Consider the following 20,582-nt stretch of genomic DNA (forward strand, 5'->3'; position numbering starts at 1 on the left):
AGTGGCAGGTGCATTTTTCAATCCAAAAGGCATTACTGTGAACTGGTATTGGCCTCCAATGGTTGAAAATGCAGTTTTAGCTTTAGCATCTTCTGATAATTTGATCTGCCAATACCCTGCAGTCAAATCAAAAGTGCCTAAATACTTGGCAGATGCCAGTGTATCTATGAGCTCATCTGCCCTGGGTATAGGGTGAGCATCAGTTTTGGTTACCTGGTTGAGACCTCTGTAGTCTACACAAAACTGCTTTTCCTTCTTTCCATCTTTGGAATGAGGTTTTGGTACAAGTACCACAGAAGAAGCTCATGGACTTTCAGAGTGCTCAACCACTCCCAGTTCTAACATTTTCTGCACCTCTTGCTTTATGCAGTCTCTGACATGGTCAGGCTGCCTATAGATCTTACTTTTGACAGGCAAGCTGTCTCCAGTATCTATAGTGTGCTCACACCAAGAAGTGGTACCTGGCACAGTAGAGAAGAGTTCAGAAAACTGACCGAGGAGATTTATGCAGTGGTCTTTCTGCTCAGCAGTAAGACAATCTGCCAGTACAACACCTTCCACCAGAGTATCTTGTTCTGTGGAAGAAAAGAGATCAGGTAGGGGATCACTGTCTTCTTCCTGTCCCTCATCAGTTGCCATGAGCAGGGTGAGATCAGCCCTGTCATAGTAGGGTTTCAGGCGATTGACATGTAGCACCCTAAGGGGACTCCTGGCAGTGCCTAAGTCAACTAAGTAAGTGACTTCACCCTTTTTTTCAACAATTGTGTGGGGTCCACTCCATTTATCTTGGAGTGCTCTTGGGGCCACAGGCTCCAAGACCCACACTTTCTGCCCTGGTTGGTACTGAACCAAAACAGCCTTCTGGTCATGCCATTGCTTCTGGAGCTCTTGGCTGGCCTGAAGGTTTTTACTGGCCTTTTTCATGTACTCAGCCATCCTTGATCTGAGGCCAAGTACATAATACACAATATCTTGCTTTGGAGCTTTTAAAGGTTGTTCCCAACCCTCCTTGACAAGTGTTAGTGGACCCCTAACAGGGTGTCCAAAGAGGAGTTCAAAGGGGCTGAAGCCCACTCCTTTCTGGGGTACCTCCCTGTAGGCAAAAAGGAAGCATGTTAAAAGGATATCCCATCTCCTGCGGAGTTTTTCAGGGAGTCCCATAATCATGCCTTTGAGAGTTTTGTTAAATCTCTCCGCCAGTCCATTTGTTTGTGGATGATATGGTGTGGTGAACTTGTATGTCACCCCACACTCCTTCCACATGGCCTTCAAGTAAGCAGACATGAAATTGCTTCCCCTGTCTGATAATACCTCTTTAGGGAAGCCCACCTTGGAAAAGATTCCCAGGAGGGCCTTTGCCACTGCAGGAGCTGTAGTGGTCCTTAGAGGAATTGCTTCAGGATATCTTGTGGCATGGTCCACTACAAAAAAAGATAAACCTATTGCCTGAAGCAGTAGGAGGGTCAAGGGGGCCAACTATGTCAACCCCTACCCTTTCAAAGGGAACCCCAACCACAGGCAGTGGAATAAGGGGTGCCTTTGGAGTGCCACCTGTCTTGCCACTGGCTTGACAGGTCTCACAGGACTTACAAAAATCTTTTGTGTCCTCAGACATTCTAGGCCAATGAAACAAGGGAACAAGCCTGTCCCAAGTTTTCATTTGCCTCAAATGTCCAGCAAGGGGAATGTCTTGAGCCAGAGTTAGGAGGAACTTTCTGTACTCCTGAGGAATCACCAATCTCCTGGCAGCTCCAGGTTTTGGATCCCTTGCTTCAGTGTACAAGAGGTTGTCCTCCCAGTAAACTCTGTGAGAGTCACTGACATCCCCATTTGCTTGTTTGACAGCTTGCTGTCTTAGACCCTCTAGTGTGGGACAGGTCTGCTGTGCCACACTCAGCTCCTCCCTGGCAGGCCTCCCTTCACCCAAAAGCTCAGCAGTGTCTGCTTCCAGCTCCTCTGGTGTAGGTTCTGCACAAGGTGGAAATTCCTCTTCTTCAGAAGTAGAATCCACTGTAGAGGGAGGGATAGTAGGTAGTGCTTTACTTCTACTAGCCCTAGCTTTAGGGAGCACTTGGTCCATTGTTCCAAGATCCAAGTCACCCTGTCATTTTTGCTTTTTGGCCTGAGCCCTGGTCAAAGCAAAAATATGCCCTGGAATGCTCAGCATTGCTGCATGAGCCTCCAACTCCACTTCTGCCAAGCTGATGTCTCTAAATCATTCCCTAATAAACAGTCTACAGGTAAATCTGAGGCAACCACAACTTTGTTTGGGCCAGTAACCCCTCCCCCCCCAGTTGAGATTTACAACAGCCATGGGGTGGCTAAGGGTGTTGTTGTGAGCATCGGTTACTTGGTACTGGTGACCAAGTAGGTGTTGTTCAGGGTGGACCAGTTTCTCTATCACCATTGTGACACTGGCACCTGTGTCCCTGTAGGCCTGAACCTCAACACCATTTATTAGGGGTAGCTGCTTGTACTTATTGAAGGAGGCTGGACTGGCTTGTAGTGAGTACCAAGGGGTACTTGCACCTTGCACCAGGCCCAGTTATCTCCTATTAGTGTATAGGGTGTCTAGCAGCATAGGCTGATAGATAATGGTAGCTTAGCAGAGCAGCTTAGGCTGAACTAGGAGACGAGTGAAGCTCCTACAGAACCACTTAGTGTCATATGCACAATATCATAAGAAAACACAATACACAGTTATACTGAAAATAAAGGTACTTTATTTTTATGACAATATGCCAAAGTATCTCAGAGTGTACCCTCAGTGAGAGGATAGGAAATATACACAAGATATATATACACAATAGCAAAAATATGCAGTATAGTCTTAGAAAACAGTGCAAACAATGTATAGTTACAATAGGATGCAATGGGGACACATAGGGATAGGGGCAACACAAACCATATACTCCAAAAGTGGAATGCGAACCACGAATGGACCCCAAACCTACGTGACCTTGTAGAGGGTCGCTGGGACTATTAGAAAATAGTGAGAGTTAGAAAAATAACCCTCCCCAAGACCCTGAAAAGTGAGTGCAAAGTGCACTAAAGTTCCCCCAAGGACAAAGAAGTCGTGATAGAGGAATAATGCAGGAAAGACACAAACCAACAATGCAACAACAATGGATTTCCAATCTAGGGTACCTGTGGAACAAGGGGACCATGTCCAAAAGTCACAAGCAAGTCGGAGATGGGCATATGCCCAGGAAATGCCAGCTGTGGGTGCAAAGAAGCTTCTACTGGACAGAAGAAGCTGAGGTTTCTGCAGGAACGAAAAGGGCTAGAGACTTCCCCTTTGGTGGACTGATCCCTCTCGCCGTGGAGAGTCGTACAAAAGTCTTTTTCCGCCGAAAGAACGCCAACAAGCCTTGCTAGCTGCAGATTGTGAGGTTAGCGTTTTTGGACGCTGCTGTGGCCCAAGAAGGACCAGGATGTCGCAAATTGCACCAGGAGATAGAGAAGATGTCGAGCAAGACAAGAAGCCCTCTCAGCAGCAGGTAGCACCCAGAGAAGTGCCAGAAACAGGCACTACGAGGATGCGTGAAACGGTGCTCACCCGAAGTTACAGAAAGGAGTCCCACGTCGCCGGAGACCAACTTAGAAAGTCATGCAATGCAGGTTAGAGTGCCGTGGACCCAGGCGTGGCTGTGCACAAAGGATTTTGGCCGGAAGTGCACAGGTGCCGGAGTAGCTGCAAAAGTCGCGGTTCCCAGCAATGCAGTCTGGCGTGGGGAGGCAAGGACTTACCTCCACCAAACTTGGACTGAAGAGTCACTGGACTGTGGGAGTCACTTGGACAGAGTTGCTGGATTCGAGGGACCTCGCTCGTCGTGCTGAGAGGAGACCCAAGGGACCGGTAATGCAGCTTTTTGGTGCCTGCAGTTGCAGGGGGACGATTCCGTCGACCCACGGGAGATTTCTTCGGAGCTTCTAGTGCAGAGAGGAGGCAGACTACCCCCACAGCATGCACCACCAGGAAAACAGTCGAGAAGGCGGCAGGATCAGCGTTACTGAGTTGCAGTAGTCGTCTTTGCTACTATGTTGCAGTTTTGCAGGCTTCCAGCGCGGTCAGCAGTCGATTCCTTGGCAGAAGGTGAAGAGAGAGATGCAGAGGAACTCGGATGAGCTCTTGCATTCGTTATCTAAAGTTTCCCCAGAGACAGAGACCCTAAATAGCCAGAAAAGAGGGTTTGGCTACTTAGGAGAGAGGATAGGCTAGCAACACCTGAAGGAGCCTATCAGAAGGAGTCTCTGATGTCACCTGGTGGCACTGGCCACTCAGAGCAGTCCAGTGTGCCAGCAGCACCTCTGTTTCCAAGATGGCAGAGGTCTGGAGCACACTGGAGGAGCTCTGGGCACCTCCCAGGGGAGGTGCAGGTCAGGGGAGTGGTCACTCCCCTTTCCTTTGTCCAGTTTCGCGCCAGAGCAGGGCTAAGGGGTCCCCTGAACCGGTGTAGACTGGCTTATGCAGAAATGGGCACATCTGTGCCCAAGAAAGCATTTCCAGAGGCTGGGGGAGGCTACTCCTCCCCTGCCTTCACACCATTTTCCAAAGGGAGAGGGTGTAACACCCTCTCTCAGAGGAAGTTCTTTGTTCTGCCATCCTGTGCCAGGCCTGGCTGGACCCCAGGAGGGCAGATGCCTGTCTGAGGGGTTGGCAGCAGCAGCAGCTGCAGTGAAACCCCAGGAAAGGCAGTTTGGCAGTACCAGGGTCTGTGCTACAGACCACTGGGATCATGGGATATTGCCAACTATGCCAGGATGGCATAGAGGGGGCAATTCCATGATCATAGACATGTTACATGGCCATATTCGGAGTTACCATTGTGAAGCTACATATAGGTAGTGACCTATATGTAGTGCACGCGTATAATGGTGTCCCCGCACTCACAAAGTCTGGGGAATTGGCCCTGAACAATGTGGGGGCACCTTGGCTAGTGCCAGGGTGCCCTCACACTAAGTAACTTTGCGCCTAACCTTTACCAGGTAAAGGTTAGACATATAGTTGACTTATAAGTTACTTAAATGCAGTGTAAAATGGCTGTGAAATAACGTGGACGTTATTTCACTCAGGCTGCAGTGCCAGGCCTGTGTAAGAATTGTCAGAGCTCCCTATGGGTGGCAAAAGAAATGCTGCAGCCCATAGGGATCTCCTGGAACCCCAATACCCTGGGTACCTCAGTACCATATACTAGGGAATTATAAGGGTGTTCCAGTAAGCCAATGTAAATTGGTAAAATTGGTCACTAGCCTGTTAGTGACAATTTGAAAGAAATGAGAGAGCATAACCACTGAGGTTCTGATTAGCAGAGCCTCAGTGAGACAGTTAGTCACTACACAGGTAACACATTCAGGCACACTTATGAGCACTGGGGCCCTGGTGAACAGGGTCCCAGTGACACATACAACTAAAACAACATATATACAGTGAAAAATGGGGGTAACATGCCAGGCAAGATGGTACTTTCCTACACTTATCCATGTTAAGGGGACAAGCAACCAAGGTGGCTAAATCAATAGCCCCCTCAGAGACTAACACAGCCTCTGTGGTCTCCCTAATCAGACCAACCCCAACTAAGTTACCAAAGATGAGCCCAGCTACTCCCTTAGATTGGCTATTAGTAGGTTTGCTCCCACCACCACTGCTATTAGTAGGGTCACTAGGTGTAGCAGTATGGGTTGTAGTGGTAGGAGGCTTGGTGCTTTTCTTTGGCCAACTGGGATCTGTTGTCCAATGGCCTTTTATTTTACATAAATAGCACCATGGTTTCTTTTCTTTATTTTGATTTGAAGAGGATTTGGACCCACCAGAGTGTTTTTGTGGGCCTGATGAAGACTCATTTTTAGATTTGTCCCCACCCTTGTCAGAAGACTTACCATCCTTCTTCTTATTGCCATCTTTGTCACCCCCTGTATGAACTTTTCTGTTCACCCTTGTTCTGACCCATTTGTCTGCCTTCTTTCCCAATTCTTGGGGATAGGTCAGATCAGAGTCCACCAAGTACTGGTGCAACAAATCAGACACAAAAGTATTAAGAATATGCTCCCTCAGGATCAAGTTATATAGGCTTTCATAATCAGTAACTTTACTGCCATGTAACCACCCCTCCAAGGCCTTCACTGAATGGACAACAAAATCAACCCAGTCTTGTGAAGACTCCTTTTTGGTCTCTCTGAACTTTATCCTGTACTGTTCAGTGGTTAAGCCATAACCATCCAGGAGTGCATTCTTAAGAACTGTAAAATTATTGGCATCACTTTCTTTCACAGTAAGGAGCCTATCCCTACCTTTTCCACTAAATGATAGCCATAGGATAGCAGCCCACTGCCTTTGAGGGACATCCTGTACAACACAGGCCCTCTCAAGTGCAGCAAACCACTTGTTAATGTCATCCCCCTCCTTATAAGGGAGAACTATCTTGTGCAGATTCCTGGAATCATGCTCTTTTGCTGGATGACTATGGGGAATACTGCTGCTGCCACCATGGGTTTCTAAACCCAATTTCTGTCTTTCCTTCTCTACTTCTAAAGACTGTCTATCCAAATCCAGCTGTTGCTTCTTGAGCTTCAGTCTGGTTTGTTCCAATCTCAATCTATTGAGCTCCCTTTCTAACAATCTGTCATCAGGGTGGGTGGGAGGGACATGTCTAGAAACAGAAGTATTATGAGAAAGGACAGAAGGAGACCTGTCCCTAACAGATGGCACCCTAACAGCTTGGCTCACAGAGACATCAATTCTACTATGATGTGAGTGAATACTCTTACTGTGATGTGAGACCACACTATCAGTATGATGTGACTCAACCTCAGTACCAGCTATGCTAGGTTGTCTACTAGGGGGCAGGCTTGGAAGTTTCCCTCCCACTTTTTTTGCTAGGGGTGCCCCAGAGTCAGAGTGGGAACCATCAGCTAACTTTTCAACAGGAGTGCCAGCTGTGGCCTTATCCTGTTCAACAAGCATATTCACTAACAGTTCTCTAGAAGGATTCTTCCTTACACTTAAACCTCTATCTATGCATAGACTGCTTGCTTCTTTCCAGCTAAGTTTATCATAAGCAAGTTTGGACAGATCAACAGTTTGGCCTGTGCCAGACATTTTAGAAAGAGTTTAAGTGATAGAAAAAGTGAAGAAAAAGTTTTTCAGAACTTTTGGAAAGACAGAAAAAAAAACTTTTAAAACTTTTTAAAAACTTTTAGAAAGTTTAGAGGTACTTTTCAGCACTTAGAAAAGAGTGAAAAGAGTAAATGCAAAACTTTTTAGTTATGTGTACACACACTGAACTTGTTTTGTATATTTTTCTCTTATGAAAAGTACAATGACAAGAGTGGTAAGTAGTCTCAAAGCACTTATCCCACTGCTGCACAACTAATGTAGGAGGCTGGACTGGCTTGTAGTGAGTACCTAGGGGTACTTACACCTTGCACCAGGCCCAGTTATCCCTTATTAGTGTATAGGGTGTCTAGCAGCTTAGGCTGATAGATAATGGCAGCTTAGCAGAGCAGCTTAGGCTGAACTAGGAGACGAGTGAAGCTCCTACAGTACCTCTAGTGTCACTTGCACAATATCATAATAAAACACAATACACAGATATACTAAAAATAAAGGTACTTTATTTTTATGACAATATGCCAAAGTATCTCAGAGTGTACCCTCAGTATGAGAATAGCAAATATACACAAGATATATGTACACAATACCAAAAATATGCAGTATAGTCTTAGAAAACAGTGCAAACAATGTATAGTTACAATAGGATGCAATGGGGACACATAGGGATAGGGGCAACACAAACCATATACTCCAAAAGTGGAATGCGAACCACGAATGGACCCCAAACCTATGTGACCTTGTAGAGGGTCCCTGGGACTATTAGAAAATAGTGAGGGTTAGAAAAATAGCCCACCCCAAGACCCTGAAAAGTGAGTGCAAAGTGCACTAAAGTTCCACAAAGGACATTGAAGTCGTGATAGGGGAATTCTGCAGGAAAGACACAAACCAGCAATGCAACAACAATGGATTTCCAGTCGAGGGTACCTGTGGAACAAGGGGACCAAGTCCAAAAGTCACAAGCAAGTCGGAGATGGGCAGATGCCCAGGAAATGCCAGCTGTGGGTGCAAAGAAGCTGCTACTGGACAGTAGAAGCTGAGGTTTCTGCAGGAACGACAAGGGCTAGAGACTTCCCCTTGGGAGGATGGATCCCCCATGCCGTGAAGAGTCGTGCAGAAGTGTTTTCCCACCGAAAGACTTCCAACAAGCCTTGCTAGCTGCAAATCGTGCGGTTAGGGTTTTTGGATGCTGCTGTGTCCCAGAAGGGACCAGGATGTCGCCAATTGCGTCTGGGAACAGAGGGGGCGTCGAGCAAGAGAAGGAGCCCTCTCAGAAGCAGGCAGCCCCCCCAGAAGTGCCAGAAGAGGCAATACGAAGAAGAGTGAAATGGTGCTCACCCGAAGTTGCACAAAGGAGTCCCACGTCGCCGGAGACCAACTTAGAAAGTCGTGCAATGCAGGTTAGAGTGCTGTGGACCCAGGCTTGGCTGTGCACAAAGGATTTCCGCAGGAAGTGCACAGAGGCCGGAGTAGCTGCAAAAGTCGCGGTTCCCAGCAATGCAGTCTGGCGTGGGGAGGCAAGGACTTACCTCCACCAAACTTGGACTGAAGAGTCACTGGACTGTGGGAGTCACTTGGACAAGGTTGCTGGATTCAAGGGACCTTGCTCGTCGTGCTGAGAGGAGACCCAGGGGACCGGTGATGCAGTTCTTTGGTGCCTGCGGTAGCAGGGGGAAGATTCCGTCGACCTACGGGAGATTTCTTCAGAGCTTCTAGTGCAGAGAGGAGGCAGACTACCCCAACAGCATGCACCACCAGGAAAACAGTCGAGAAGGCGGCAGGATCAGCGTTACAGAGTTGCAGTAGTCGTCTTCGCTACTTTGTTGCAGTTTTGCAGGCTTCCAGCGCGGTCAGCAGTCGATTCCTTTGCAGAAGGTGAAGAGAGAGATGCAGAGGAAATCTGATGAGCTCTTGCATTCGTTATCTAAGGAAATCCCCAAAGCAGAGACCCTAAATAGCCAGAAAAGAGGGTTTGGCTACTTAGGAGAGAGGATAGGCTAGCAACACCTGAAGGAGCCTATCAGAAGGAGTCTCTGACGTCACGTGCTGCCCCTGGTCACTCAGAGCAGTCCAGTGTGGCAGCAGCACCTCTGTTTCCAAGATGGCAGAGGTCTGGAGCACACTGGAGGACCTCTGGGCATCTCCCAGGGGAGGTGCAGGTCAGGGGAGTGGTCACTCCCCTTTCCCTTTTCCAGTTTCGCGCCAGAGCAGGGCTGAGGGGTCCCTGAACCGGTGTAGACTGGCTTATGCAGAAATGGGCACCATCTGTGCCCATGAAAGCATTTCCAGAGGCTGGGGGAGGCTACTCCTCCCCTGCCTTCACACCATTTTCCAAAGGGAGAGGGTGTAACACCCTCTCTCAGAGGAAGTCCTTTGTTCTGCCATCCTGGGACAATCCTGGCTGGACCCCAGGAGGGCAGAAACCTGTCTGAGGGGTTGGCAGCAGCAGCAGCTGCAGTGAAACCCCGGGAAAGGTAGTTTGGCAGTACCCAGGTCTGAGCTACAGACCTGTGGGATCATGGGATTGTGCCAACTATGCCAGGATGGCATAGAGGGGGCAATTCCATGATCATAGACATGTTACATGGCCATATTCGGAGTTACCATTGTGAAGCTACACATAGGTGGTGACCTATGTGTAGTGCACGTGTGTAATGGTGTCCCCGCACTCACAAAGTCCGGGGAATTTGCCCTGAACAATGTGGGGGCACCTTGGCTAGTGCCAGGGTGCCCACACACTAAGTAACTTTGCACCTAACCTTTACCAGGTAAAGGTTAGACATATAGGTGACTTATAAGTTACTTAAGTGCAGTGGTAAATGGCTGTGAAATAACGTGGACGTTATTTCACTCAGGCTGCAGTGGCAGGCCTGTGTAAGAATTGTCAGAGCTCCCTATGGGTGGCAAAAAAAATGCTACAGCCCATAGGGATCTCCTGGAACCCCAATACCCTGGGTACCTCAGTACCATATACTTGGGAATTATAAGGGTGTTCCAGTAAGCCAATGTGAATTGGTGAAATTGGTCACTAGCCTGTTAGTGGCTATTTGTACAGAGAGAGCATAACCACTGAGGTTCTGGTTAGCAGAGCCTCAGTGAGACAGTTAGGCATCACACAGGGAACACATACATATAGGTCACAAACTTATGAGCACTGGGGTCCTGACTAGCAGGGTCCCAGTGGCACATAACAAATATACTGAACACATAGGGTTTTCACTATGAGCACTGGGCCCTGGCTGGCAGGATCCCTGTGAGACAGTGAAAACACCCTGACATACACTAACAAATAGGCCAAAAGTGGAGGTAACAAGGCTAGAAAGAGGCTACTTTCTCCCACCTATACACTAATAAGGGATACCTGGGCCTGGTGCAAGGTGTAAGTACCCCTTGGTACTCACTACAAGCCAGTCCAGCCTCCTACACACTCTGTCATCAGGGTGGGTGGGTTGGGCATGTCTTGATACAGAAGAATGGTGAGAATGAACAGAGGGAGACCTGGCCCTAACATATGGCACTCTAACATTCTGGCCTACAGAAGTAACACTTCTACTGTGATGAGAAGCAACACTATTATTGTGATGTGAATTCATATCAGTACCAGCTATGCTAGGTGGCCTGCTAAGGGGCCGTTTGGAAAGATTCCCTCCCAAATCTTTTGCTAGGGGTGCCCCAGGATCAGATTGGGAACCATCAGCTAATTTCTCACCAGAAGTGCCAACTAAGGTCTTATCCTGTTCAATGAGCATATTAACTTACAGTTGTCTTGAGGGATTCTTCCCTACCCCTAAACCTCTATCTATGCAGAGACTCCTTGCTTCCTTCCAGCTAAGGTTGTCATAAGCTATGCTGGCCAGATCAAGAGTTTGGCCTGTACCAGACATGATAGAAAGTGTTTAAGGGACAGAAAAAAAGAAAGAAAAAGTTTTCAGAACTTTTTAAAGAACAGAAAAAAAAACTTTAAAAACTTTTAAAGAACTTTTTGAAAGTTTAGAGGTACTTTTCAGCACTTAGTAAAGAAGTGAGAGGAGAAAAGCAAAACTTTATGGTTAGGTGTACATACACTGAACTTGTTTTGTATATTTTTCTCTTATGAAAAGTACAATATGTCAAAGTGGTAAGTAGTTGCAAAGTACTTATCCCACCGCTGCACAACCAATGTAGGAGGTTCGACTGGCTTGTAGTGGGTACCAAGAGGTACTTACACCTTGCACCAGGCCCAGGTATCCCTTATTAGTGTAGAGTGGTGTCTAGCAGCTTAGGCTGATAGAAAAGGCAGCTTAGCAGAGCAGCTTAGGCTGAACTAGGAGACGAGTGAAGCTCCTACAGTACCACTAGGGTCACTTGTACAATATCATAAGAAAACACAATACACAGATATACGAAAAATAAAGGTACTTTATTTTTATGACAATATGCCAAAGTATCTCAGTGAGTACCCTCAGTATGAGGATAGCAAATATACACAAGATATATGTACACAATACCAAAATATGCAGTAATAGCAATAGAAAACAGTGCAAACAATGTATAGTCACAATATAATGCAATGGGGGCACATAGGGATAGTGGCAACACAAACCATATACTCTAGAAGTGGAATGCGAACCACAAATGGACCCCAAACCTATGTGACCTTGTAGAGGGTCGCTGGGACTGTAAGGAAACAGTGATTGTTAGAAAAATAGCCCACCCCAAGACCCTGAAAAGTGGGTGCAAAGTGCACCTAAGCTCCCCAAAGAGCACAGAAGTCGTGATAGGGGAATTCTGCAGGAAAGACCAAGACCAGCAATACAACAACAATAGATTTCCAGACGAGAGTACCTGTGGAACAAGGGGACCAAGTCCAAAAGTCACGACCAAGTCAGGAGTGGGCAGATGCCCAGGAAATGCCAGCTGTGGGTGCAAAGAAGCTGCTACTAGGCAGTAGAAGCTGAGGATTCTGCAGGAACGACAAGGGCTAGAAACTTCCCCTTTGGTGGATGGATCTCCCACGTCGCGAAGAGTCGTGCAGAAGTGTTTTCCCTCCGAAAGAACGCAAACAAGCCTTGCTATCTGCAAGTCGTGCTGTTAGGGTTTTTGGATGTTGCTGTGGCCCAGGAGGGACCAGGATGTCACCAATTGTTTGAGGGGACAGAGGGGGCGTCCAGCAAGACAAAGAGCCCTATCAGAAGCAGGGAGCATCTGGGAAAGTGCCGGAACAGGCACTACGAACTGGAGTGAAATGGTGCTCACCCGAAGTTGCACAAGAGAGTCCCACGCCGCGGGAGGACAACTCAGGAGGTCGTGCAATGCAGGTTAGAGTGCAGTGGACCGCGGCTTGGCTGTGCACAAAGGAAATCCTGGAAAAGTGCACAGGAGCCGGAGTAGCTGCAAAAAACGCAGTTCCCAGCAATGCAGTCTAGCGTGGGGAGGCAAGGACTTACCTCCACCAATCTTGGACTGAAGAGTCACTGGACTGTGGGAGTCACTTTGACAGAGTTGCTGGATTCAAGGGACTTTGCTTTTTGTGCTGAGAGGAGACCCAGGGGACCGGTGATGCAATTCTTTGGTGCCTGCGGTAGCAGGGGGACGATTCCGTCGACCCACTGGAGATTTCTTCGGAGCTTCTAGTGCAGAGAGGAGGCAGACTACCCCCTCAGCATGCACCACCAGGAAAACAGTTGAGAAGGCGGCAGGATCAACGTTACAGAGTTGCAGTAGTCGTCTTCGCACTTTGTTGCAGTTTTGCAGGCTTCCAGCGTGGTCAGCAGTCCATTCCTTGGCAGAAGGTGAAGAGAGAGATGCAGACGAACTCTGATGACCTCTTGCATTTGTTATCTAAGGAATTCCCCAGAGCAGAGATCCTAAATAGCCAGAAAAGAGGGTTTGGCTACTTAGGAGAGAGGATAGGCTAGCAACACCTGAAGGAGCCTATCAGAAGGAGTCTCTGACGTCACCTGCTGGCCCTGGCCACTCAGAGCAGTCCAGTGTGCCAGCAGCACCTCTGTTTCCAAGATGGCAGAGGTCTGGAGCACACTGGAGGACCTCTGGGCACCTCCCAGGGGAGGTGCAGGTCAGGGAAGTGGTCACTCCCCTTTCCTTTGTCCAGTTTCGCGCCAGAGCAGGGCTGAGGGGTCCCTGAACCATTGTAGACTGGCTTATGCAGAAATGGGCACCACCTGCCTTAACACCTTTTTCCAAAGGAAGAGGGTGTAACACCCTCTCTCTGAGGAAGTCCTTTGTTCTGCATTCCTGGGCCAAGCATGACTGGACCCCAGGAGGGCAGAAACCTGTCTGAGGGGTTGGCAGCAGCAGCTGCAGTGAAACCCCTGAAAAGGCAGTTTGGCAGTATCCGGGTCTGTGCTAGAGACCTGTGGGATCATGGGATTGTGCCAACAATGCCAGGATGGCATTGAGGGGGCAATTCCATGATCATAGACATGTTACATGGCCATATTCGGAGTTACCATTGTGAAGCTACACATAGGTAGTGACCTATGTGTAGTGCACCCGTGTAATGGTGTCCCCGCACTCACAAAGTCCGGGGAATTTGCCCTGAACTATGAGGGGGCACCTTGGCTAGTGCAAAGGTGCCCACACACTAAGTAACTTAGCACCCAACCTTTACCAGGTAAAGGTTAGATATATAGGTGACTTATAAGTTACTTAAGTGCAGTGGTAAATGGCTGTGAAATAACGTGGACGTTATTTCACTCAGGCTGCAGTGGCAGGCCTGTGTAAGAATTGTCAGAGCTCCCTATGGGTGGCAAAAGAAATGCTGCAGCCCATAGGGATCTCCTGGAACCCCAATACCCTGGGTACCTCAGTACGATATACTAGGAAATTATAAGGGTGTTCCAGTATGCCAAAGTGAATTGGTGAAATTGGTCACTAGTCTGTCAGTGACAATTTAGAAAGAAAATGAGAGAGCATAACCACTGAGGTTCTGGATAGCAGAGCCTCAGTGAGACAGTTAGTCATAACACAGGTAACACATTCAGGGCACACTTATGAACACTGGGGCCCTGGCTGGCAGGGTGTGAGAAGGTAGCCTCTTTCTAGCCTTGTTACCCCCACTTTTGGCCTGTTTGTGAGTGTATGTCAGGGTGTTTGTCACTGTTTTCACTGTCTCACTGGGATCCTGATAGCCAGGCCTCAGTGCTCATAGTGAAAACGCTATATTTTCAGTATGGTTGTTATGTGTCACTGGGATCCTGCTGGTCAGGACCCCAGTGCTCATAGGTTTGTGGCCTATATGTATGTGTCACTGGGACCCTGTCACAGAGGGCCCCAGTGCTCATAGGTGTGCATGTATATGTTCCCTGTGTGGTGCCTAACTGTCTCACTGAGGCTCTGCTAACCAGAACCTCAGTGGTTATGCTCTCTCATTACTTTCAAATTGTCACTAACAGGCTAGTGACCATTTTTACCAATTTACATTGGCTTACTGGAACACCCTTATAATTCCCTAGTATATGGTACTGAGGTACCCAGGGTATTGGGGTTCCAGGAGATCCCTATGGGCTGCAGCATTTCTTTTGCCACCCATAGGCAGCTCTGACAATTCTTACACAGGCCTGCCACTGCAGCCTGAGTGAAATAACGTCCACGTTATTTCACAGCCATTTTACACTGCACTTAAGTAACTTATAAGTCACCTATATGTCTAACCTTTACCTGGTAAAGGTTGGGTGCAAAGTTACTTAGTGTGAGGGCACCCTGGCACTAGCCAAGGTGCCCCCACATTGTTCAGAGCCAATTCCCTGAACTTTGTGAGTGCGGGGACACCATTACACGTGTGCACTACATATAGGTCACTACCTATATGTAGCTTCACCATGGTAACTCCGAATATGGCCATGTAACATGTCTATGATCATGGAATTGCCCCCTCTATGCCATCCTGGCATAGTTGGCACAATCCCATGATCCCAGTGGTCTGTAGCACAGACCCTGGTACTGCCAAACTGCCCTTCCTGGGGTTTCACTGCAGCTGCTGCTGCTGCCAACCCCTCAGACAGGCAGCTGCCCTCCTGGGGTCCAGCCAGGCCTGGCCCAGGATGGCAGAACAAAGAACTTCCTCTGAGAGAGGGTGTGACACCCTCTCCCTTTGGAAAATGGTGTGAAGGCAGGGGAGGAGTAGCCTCCCCCAGCCTCTGGAAATGCTTTGTTGGGCACAGAGGTGCCCAATTCTGCATAAGCCAGTCTACACCGGTTCAGGGACCCCTTAGCCCCTGCTCTGGCGCGAAACTGGACAAAGGAAAGGGGAGTGACCACTCCCCTGACCTGCACCTCCCCTGGGAGGTGTCCAGAGCTCCTCCAGTGTGCTCCAGACCTCTGCCATCTTGGAAACAGAGGTGCTGCTGGCACACTGGACTGCTCTGAGTGGCCAGTGCCACCAGGTGACGTCAGAGACTCCTGCTGATAGGCTCCTTCAGGTGTTAGTAGCCTATCCTCTCTCCTAGGTAGCCAAACCCTCTTTTCTGGCTATTTAGGGTCTCTGTCTCTGGGGAAACTTTAGATAACAAATGCATGAGCTCAGCCGAGTTCCTCTGCATCTCCCTCTTCACCTTCTGATAAGGAATCGACCGCTGACCGCGCTGGAAGCCTGCAAACCTGCAACATAGTAGCAAAGACGACTACTGCAACTCTGTAACGCTGATCCTGCCGCATTCTCGACTGTTTTCCTGCTTGTGCATGCTGTGGGGGTAGCCTGCCTCCTCTCTGCACCAGAAGCTCCGAAGAAATCTCCCTTGGGTCGACGGAATCTTCCCCCTGCAACCGCAGGCACCAAAAAGCTGCATTACCGGTCCCTTGGGTCTCCTCTCAGCACGACGAGCGAGGTCCCTCGAATCCAGCGACGCTGTCCAAGTGACCCCCACAGTCCAGTGACTCTTCAGCCCAAGTTTGGTGGAGGTAAGTCCTTGCCTCACCTCGCTGGGCTGCATTGCTGGGAACCGCGACTTTGCAGCTACTCCGGCCCCTGTGCACTTCCGGCGGAAATCCTTCGTGCACAGCCAAGCCTGGGTCCACGGCACTCTAACCTGCATTGCACGACTTTCTAAGTTGGTCTCCGGCGACGTGGGACTCCTTTGTGCAACTTCGGCAAGCACCGTTTCACGCATCCTCGTAGTGCCTGTTTCTGGCACTTTTCCGGGAGCTACCTGCTTCAGTGAGGGCTCTTTGTCTTGCTCGACGTCCCCTCTCTCTGCAGGTCCAATTTGCGATCTCCTGGTCCCTCCTGGGCCCCAGCAGCGTCCAAAAACGCCATACGCATGATTTGCGTGTAGCAAGGCTTGTTGGCGTCCTTCCGGCGGGAAAACACTTCTGCACGACTCTCCAAGGCAAGTGACATCCGTCCACCAAAGGGGAAGTCTCTAGCCCTTTTTGTTCCTGCAGAAACCTCAGCTTCTTCTGTCCAGTCGAAGCTTCTTTGCACCCGCAGCTGGCATTTCCTGGGCATCTGCCCATCTCCGACTTGCTTGTGACTTTTGGACTTGGTCCCCTTGTTCCACAGGTACCCTAGATTGGAAATCCACAGTTGTTGCATTGCTGGTTTGTGTCTTTCCTGCATTATTCCTCTAACACGACTCTTTTGTCCTTAGGGGAACTTTAGTGCACTTTGCACTCACTTTTCAGGGTCTTGGGGAGGGTTATTTTGCTAACTCTCACTATTTTCTAATAGTCCCAGCGACCCTCTACAAGGTCACATAGGTTTGGGGTCCATTCGTGGTTCGCATTCCACTTCTGGAGTATATGGTTTGTGTTGCCCCTATCCCTATGTTTCCCCATTGCATCCTATTGTAACTATACATTGTTTGCACTGTTTTCTAAGACTATACTGCATATTTTTGCTATTGTGTATATATATCTTGTGTATATTTCCTATCCTCTCACTGAGGGTACACTCTAAGATACTTTGGCATATTGTCATAAAAATAAAGTACCTTAATTTTTAGTATAACTGTGTATTGTGTTTTCTTATGATATTGTGCATATGACACTAAGTGGTACTGTAGTAGCTTCACACGTCTCCTAGTTCAGCCTAAGCTGCTCTGCTAAGCTACCATTATCTATCAGCCTAAGCTGCTAGACACCCTATACACTAATAAGGGATAACTGGGCCTGGTGCAAGGTGCAAGTACCCCTTGGTACTCACTACAAGCCAGTCCAGCCTCCTACTCAGGGTCCCAGTGACACATACAACTAAAACAACATATATACAGTGAAAAATGGGGGTAACATGCCAGGCAAGATGGTAATTTCCTACAAAGTGTTAGAAAGGGAGCTCAATAGATTGAGAGTGGAAGAATCCAGGCTGAAGCTCAAGAAGCAACAGCTGGATTTAGATAGGCAGTCCTTTGATTTAGAAAAAGAAAGACAGAGGTTGGGGTTAGGACCCCATGGTGGCAGCAGCAGTATTCCAAATAGTCATCCTGCAAAAGAGCATGATTCTAGGAATCTGCATGAGATAGTTCACCCTTACAAGGAAGGGGATGACATTGACAAGTGGTTTGCTGCACTTGAGAGGGCCTGTGTTGTACAGGAGGTCCCTCAAAGGCAGTGGGCTGCTATCCTATGGCTATCTTTCAGTGGAAAGGGTAGGGATAGGCTCCTTACTGTGAAGGAAAGTGATGCCAATAATTTTGCAGTTCTTAAGAATGCACGATGGTTATGGCTTAACCACTGAACAGTACAGGATGAAGTTCAGAGAAACCAAAAAGGAGTCTTCACAAGACTGGGTAGACTTTGTTGACCATTCAGTGAAGGCCTTGGAGGGGTGGTTACATAGCAGTAAAGTTTCTGACTATGAAAGCCTGTATAACTTAATCCTGAGAGAGCATATTTTAATAATTGTTTGTCTGATTTGTTACACCAGTACCTGGTAGACTCTGATCTGACCTCTCCCCAAGAATTGGGAAAGAAGGCAGACAAAAGGGTCAGATCAAGGGTGAACAGAAAAGTTCATACAGGGGGTGACAAGGATGGCAAGAAGAAGGACGGTAAGTCTTCTGACAAGGGTGGGGACAAATCTAAAAATGAGTCTTCATCAGGCCCACAAAAACACTCTGGTGGGGGGTGGTGGGCCCAAATCCTCTTCAAATCAAAACAAAGAAAAGAAACCATGGTGCTATTTATGTAAAATAAAAGGCCATTGGACAACTGATCCCAGTTGCCCAAAGAAAAGCACCAAGCCTCCTACCACTACAACCCCTGCTGCTACACCTAGTGCCCCTTGTAATAGCAGTGGTGGTGGGAGCAAACCTACTAATAGCCAATCCAAGGGAGTAGCTGGGCTCACTTTAGGTAATTTAGTTGGGGTTGGTCTTGTTAGGGAGACCACAGAGGCTGTGTTAGTCTCTGAGGGGGCTATTGATTTAGCCACCTTGGTTGCTTGTCCCCTTAATATAGATAAGTACAAGCAACTACCCCTAATAAATGGTGTTGAGGTTCAGGCCTACAGGGACACAGGTGCCAGTGTTACAATGGTAATAGAGAAACTGGTCCACCCTGAACAACACTTACTTGGTCACCAGTACCAAGTAACCGTTGCTCAGAACAACACTCTTAGCCACCCCATGGCTGTCGTGAATCTCAACTGGGTGGGGGTTACTTGTCCAAAGAAAGTTGTGGTTGCCTCAGATTTACCTGTAGACTGTCTACTAGGGAACGATTTAGAGACATCAGCTTGGGCAGAAGTGGAGTTGGAGGCTCATGCAGCAGTGCTGGGCATTCCAGGGCATATTTTTGCTTTAACCAGGGATCAGGCCAAAAACCAAAAAGGACAGGGTGACTTGGATCCTGGAAGAATGGACCAAGTACTCCCTAAAGCTAGGGTTAGTAAAGGTAAAACACTACCTACTATCCCTCCCTCTACAGTAGATTCAACTTCTGAAGAAGAGGAATTTCCACCCTGTGCAGAACCTACACCAGAGGAGCTGGAAGCAGACACTGCTGAGCTTTTGGGTGAAGGGGGGCCTGCCAGGGAGGAGCTGAGTGTGGCACAGCAGACCTGTCCCACACTAGAGGGTCTAAGACAGCAAGCTGTCAAACAAGCAAATGGGGATGTCAGTGACTCTCACAGAGTTTACTGGGAGGACAACCTCTTGTATACTAAGGCAAGGGATTTCAAACCTGGAGCTGCCAGGAGATTGGTGATTCCTCAGGAATACAGAATGTTCCACCCAACTCTAGCCCACGACATTCCCTTAGCTGGACATTTGGGGCAAATGAAAACTTGGGACAGGCTTGTCCCCTTGTTTCATTGGCCTAGAATGTCAGAGGACACAAAGGAATTTTGTAAGTCCTGTGAAACCTGTCAAGCCAGTGGCAAGACAGGTGGATCTCCAAAGGCACCCCTTATTCCACTGCCTGTGGTTGGGGTTCCCTTTGAAAGGGTAGGGGTTGACATAGTTGGGCCCCTTGACCCTCCTACTGCTTCAGGCAATAGGTTTATCTTGGTGGTAGTGGACAATGCCACCAGATATCCTGAAGCAATTCCTCTAAGGACCACTACAGCTCCGGCAGTGGCAAAGGCCCTCCTGGGAATCTTTTCCAGGGTTGGCTTCCCAAAAGAGGTGGTATCAGACAGGGGAAGCAATTTCATGTCTGCTTACTTAAAGGCCATGGGAAAGGAATGTGGTGTGACAGACAAGTTCACCACACCCTATCATCCACAAACAAATGGACTGGTTGAGAGGTTTAATAAATCTCTCAAAGGTATGGTAATGGGACTCCCTGACAAACTCCGCAGGAGATGGGATGTCCTGTTACCTTGCCTCCTTTTTGCTTACAGGGAGGTACCACAAAAGGAGTGAGCTTCAGCCCCTTTGAACTCCTATTGGGACACCCTGTGAGAGGTCCTCTAACACTTGTTAAGGAGGGTTGTGAACAACCTTTAAAAGCTCCAAAGCAAGACATAGTGGACTATGTACTTGGCCTAAGATCCAGAATGGCTGAGTACATGAAAAAGGCCAGTAAAAACCTTCAGGCCATCCAAGAGCTCCAAAAGCAATGGCATGACCAGAAGGCTGTTTTGGTTCAGTACCAACCAGGGCAGAAAGTGTGGGTCTTGGAGCCTGTGGCCCCAAGAGCACTCCAAGACAAATGGAGTGGACCCCACATTATTGTTGAGAAAAAGGGTGAAGTCACCTACTTAGTTAACTTAGGCACTGCCAGGAGTCCCCTTAGGGTGCTCCATGTCAATCGCCTGAAACCCTACTATGACAGGGCTGATCTCACCCTGCTCATGGCAACAGATGAGGGACAGGAAGAAGAGAGTGACCCTCTCCCTGATCTCTTCTCTTCCACAGAACAAGATGCTCTAGTGGCAGGTGTAGGTTTGGTAGATTGCCTTACTGCTGAGCAGAAAGACCACTGCATAAATCTCCAGGGTCAGTTTTCTGAACTCTTCTCTACTGTGCCAGGCACCACTTCTTGGTGTGAGCACACTATAGATACTGGAGACAGCTTGCCTGTCAAAAGTAAG

This window comes from Pleurodeles waltl, chromosome 3_1 (genome assembly GCF_031143425.1).
Source record: "Pleurodeles waltl isolate 20211129_DDA chromosome 3_1, aPleWal1.hap1.20221129, whole genome shotgun sequence".
Classification (NCBI taxonomy): Eukaryota; Metazoa; Chordata; class Amphibia; order Caudata; family Salamandridae; genus Pleurodeles; species Pleurodeles waltl.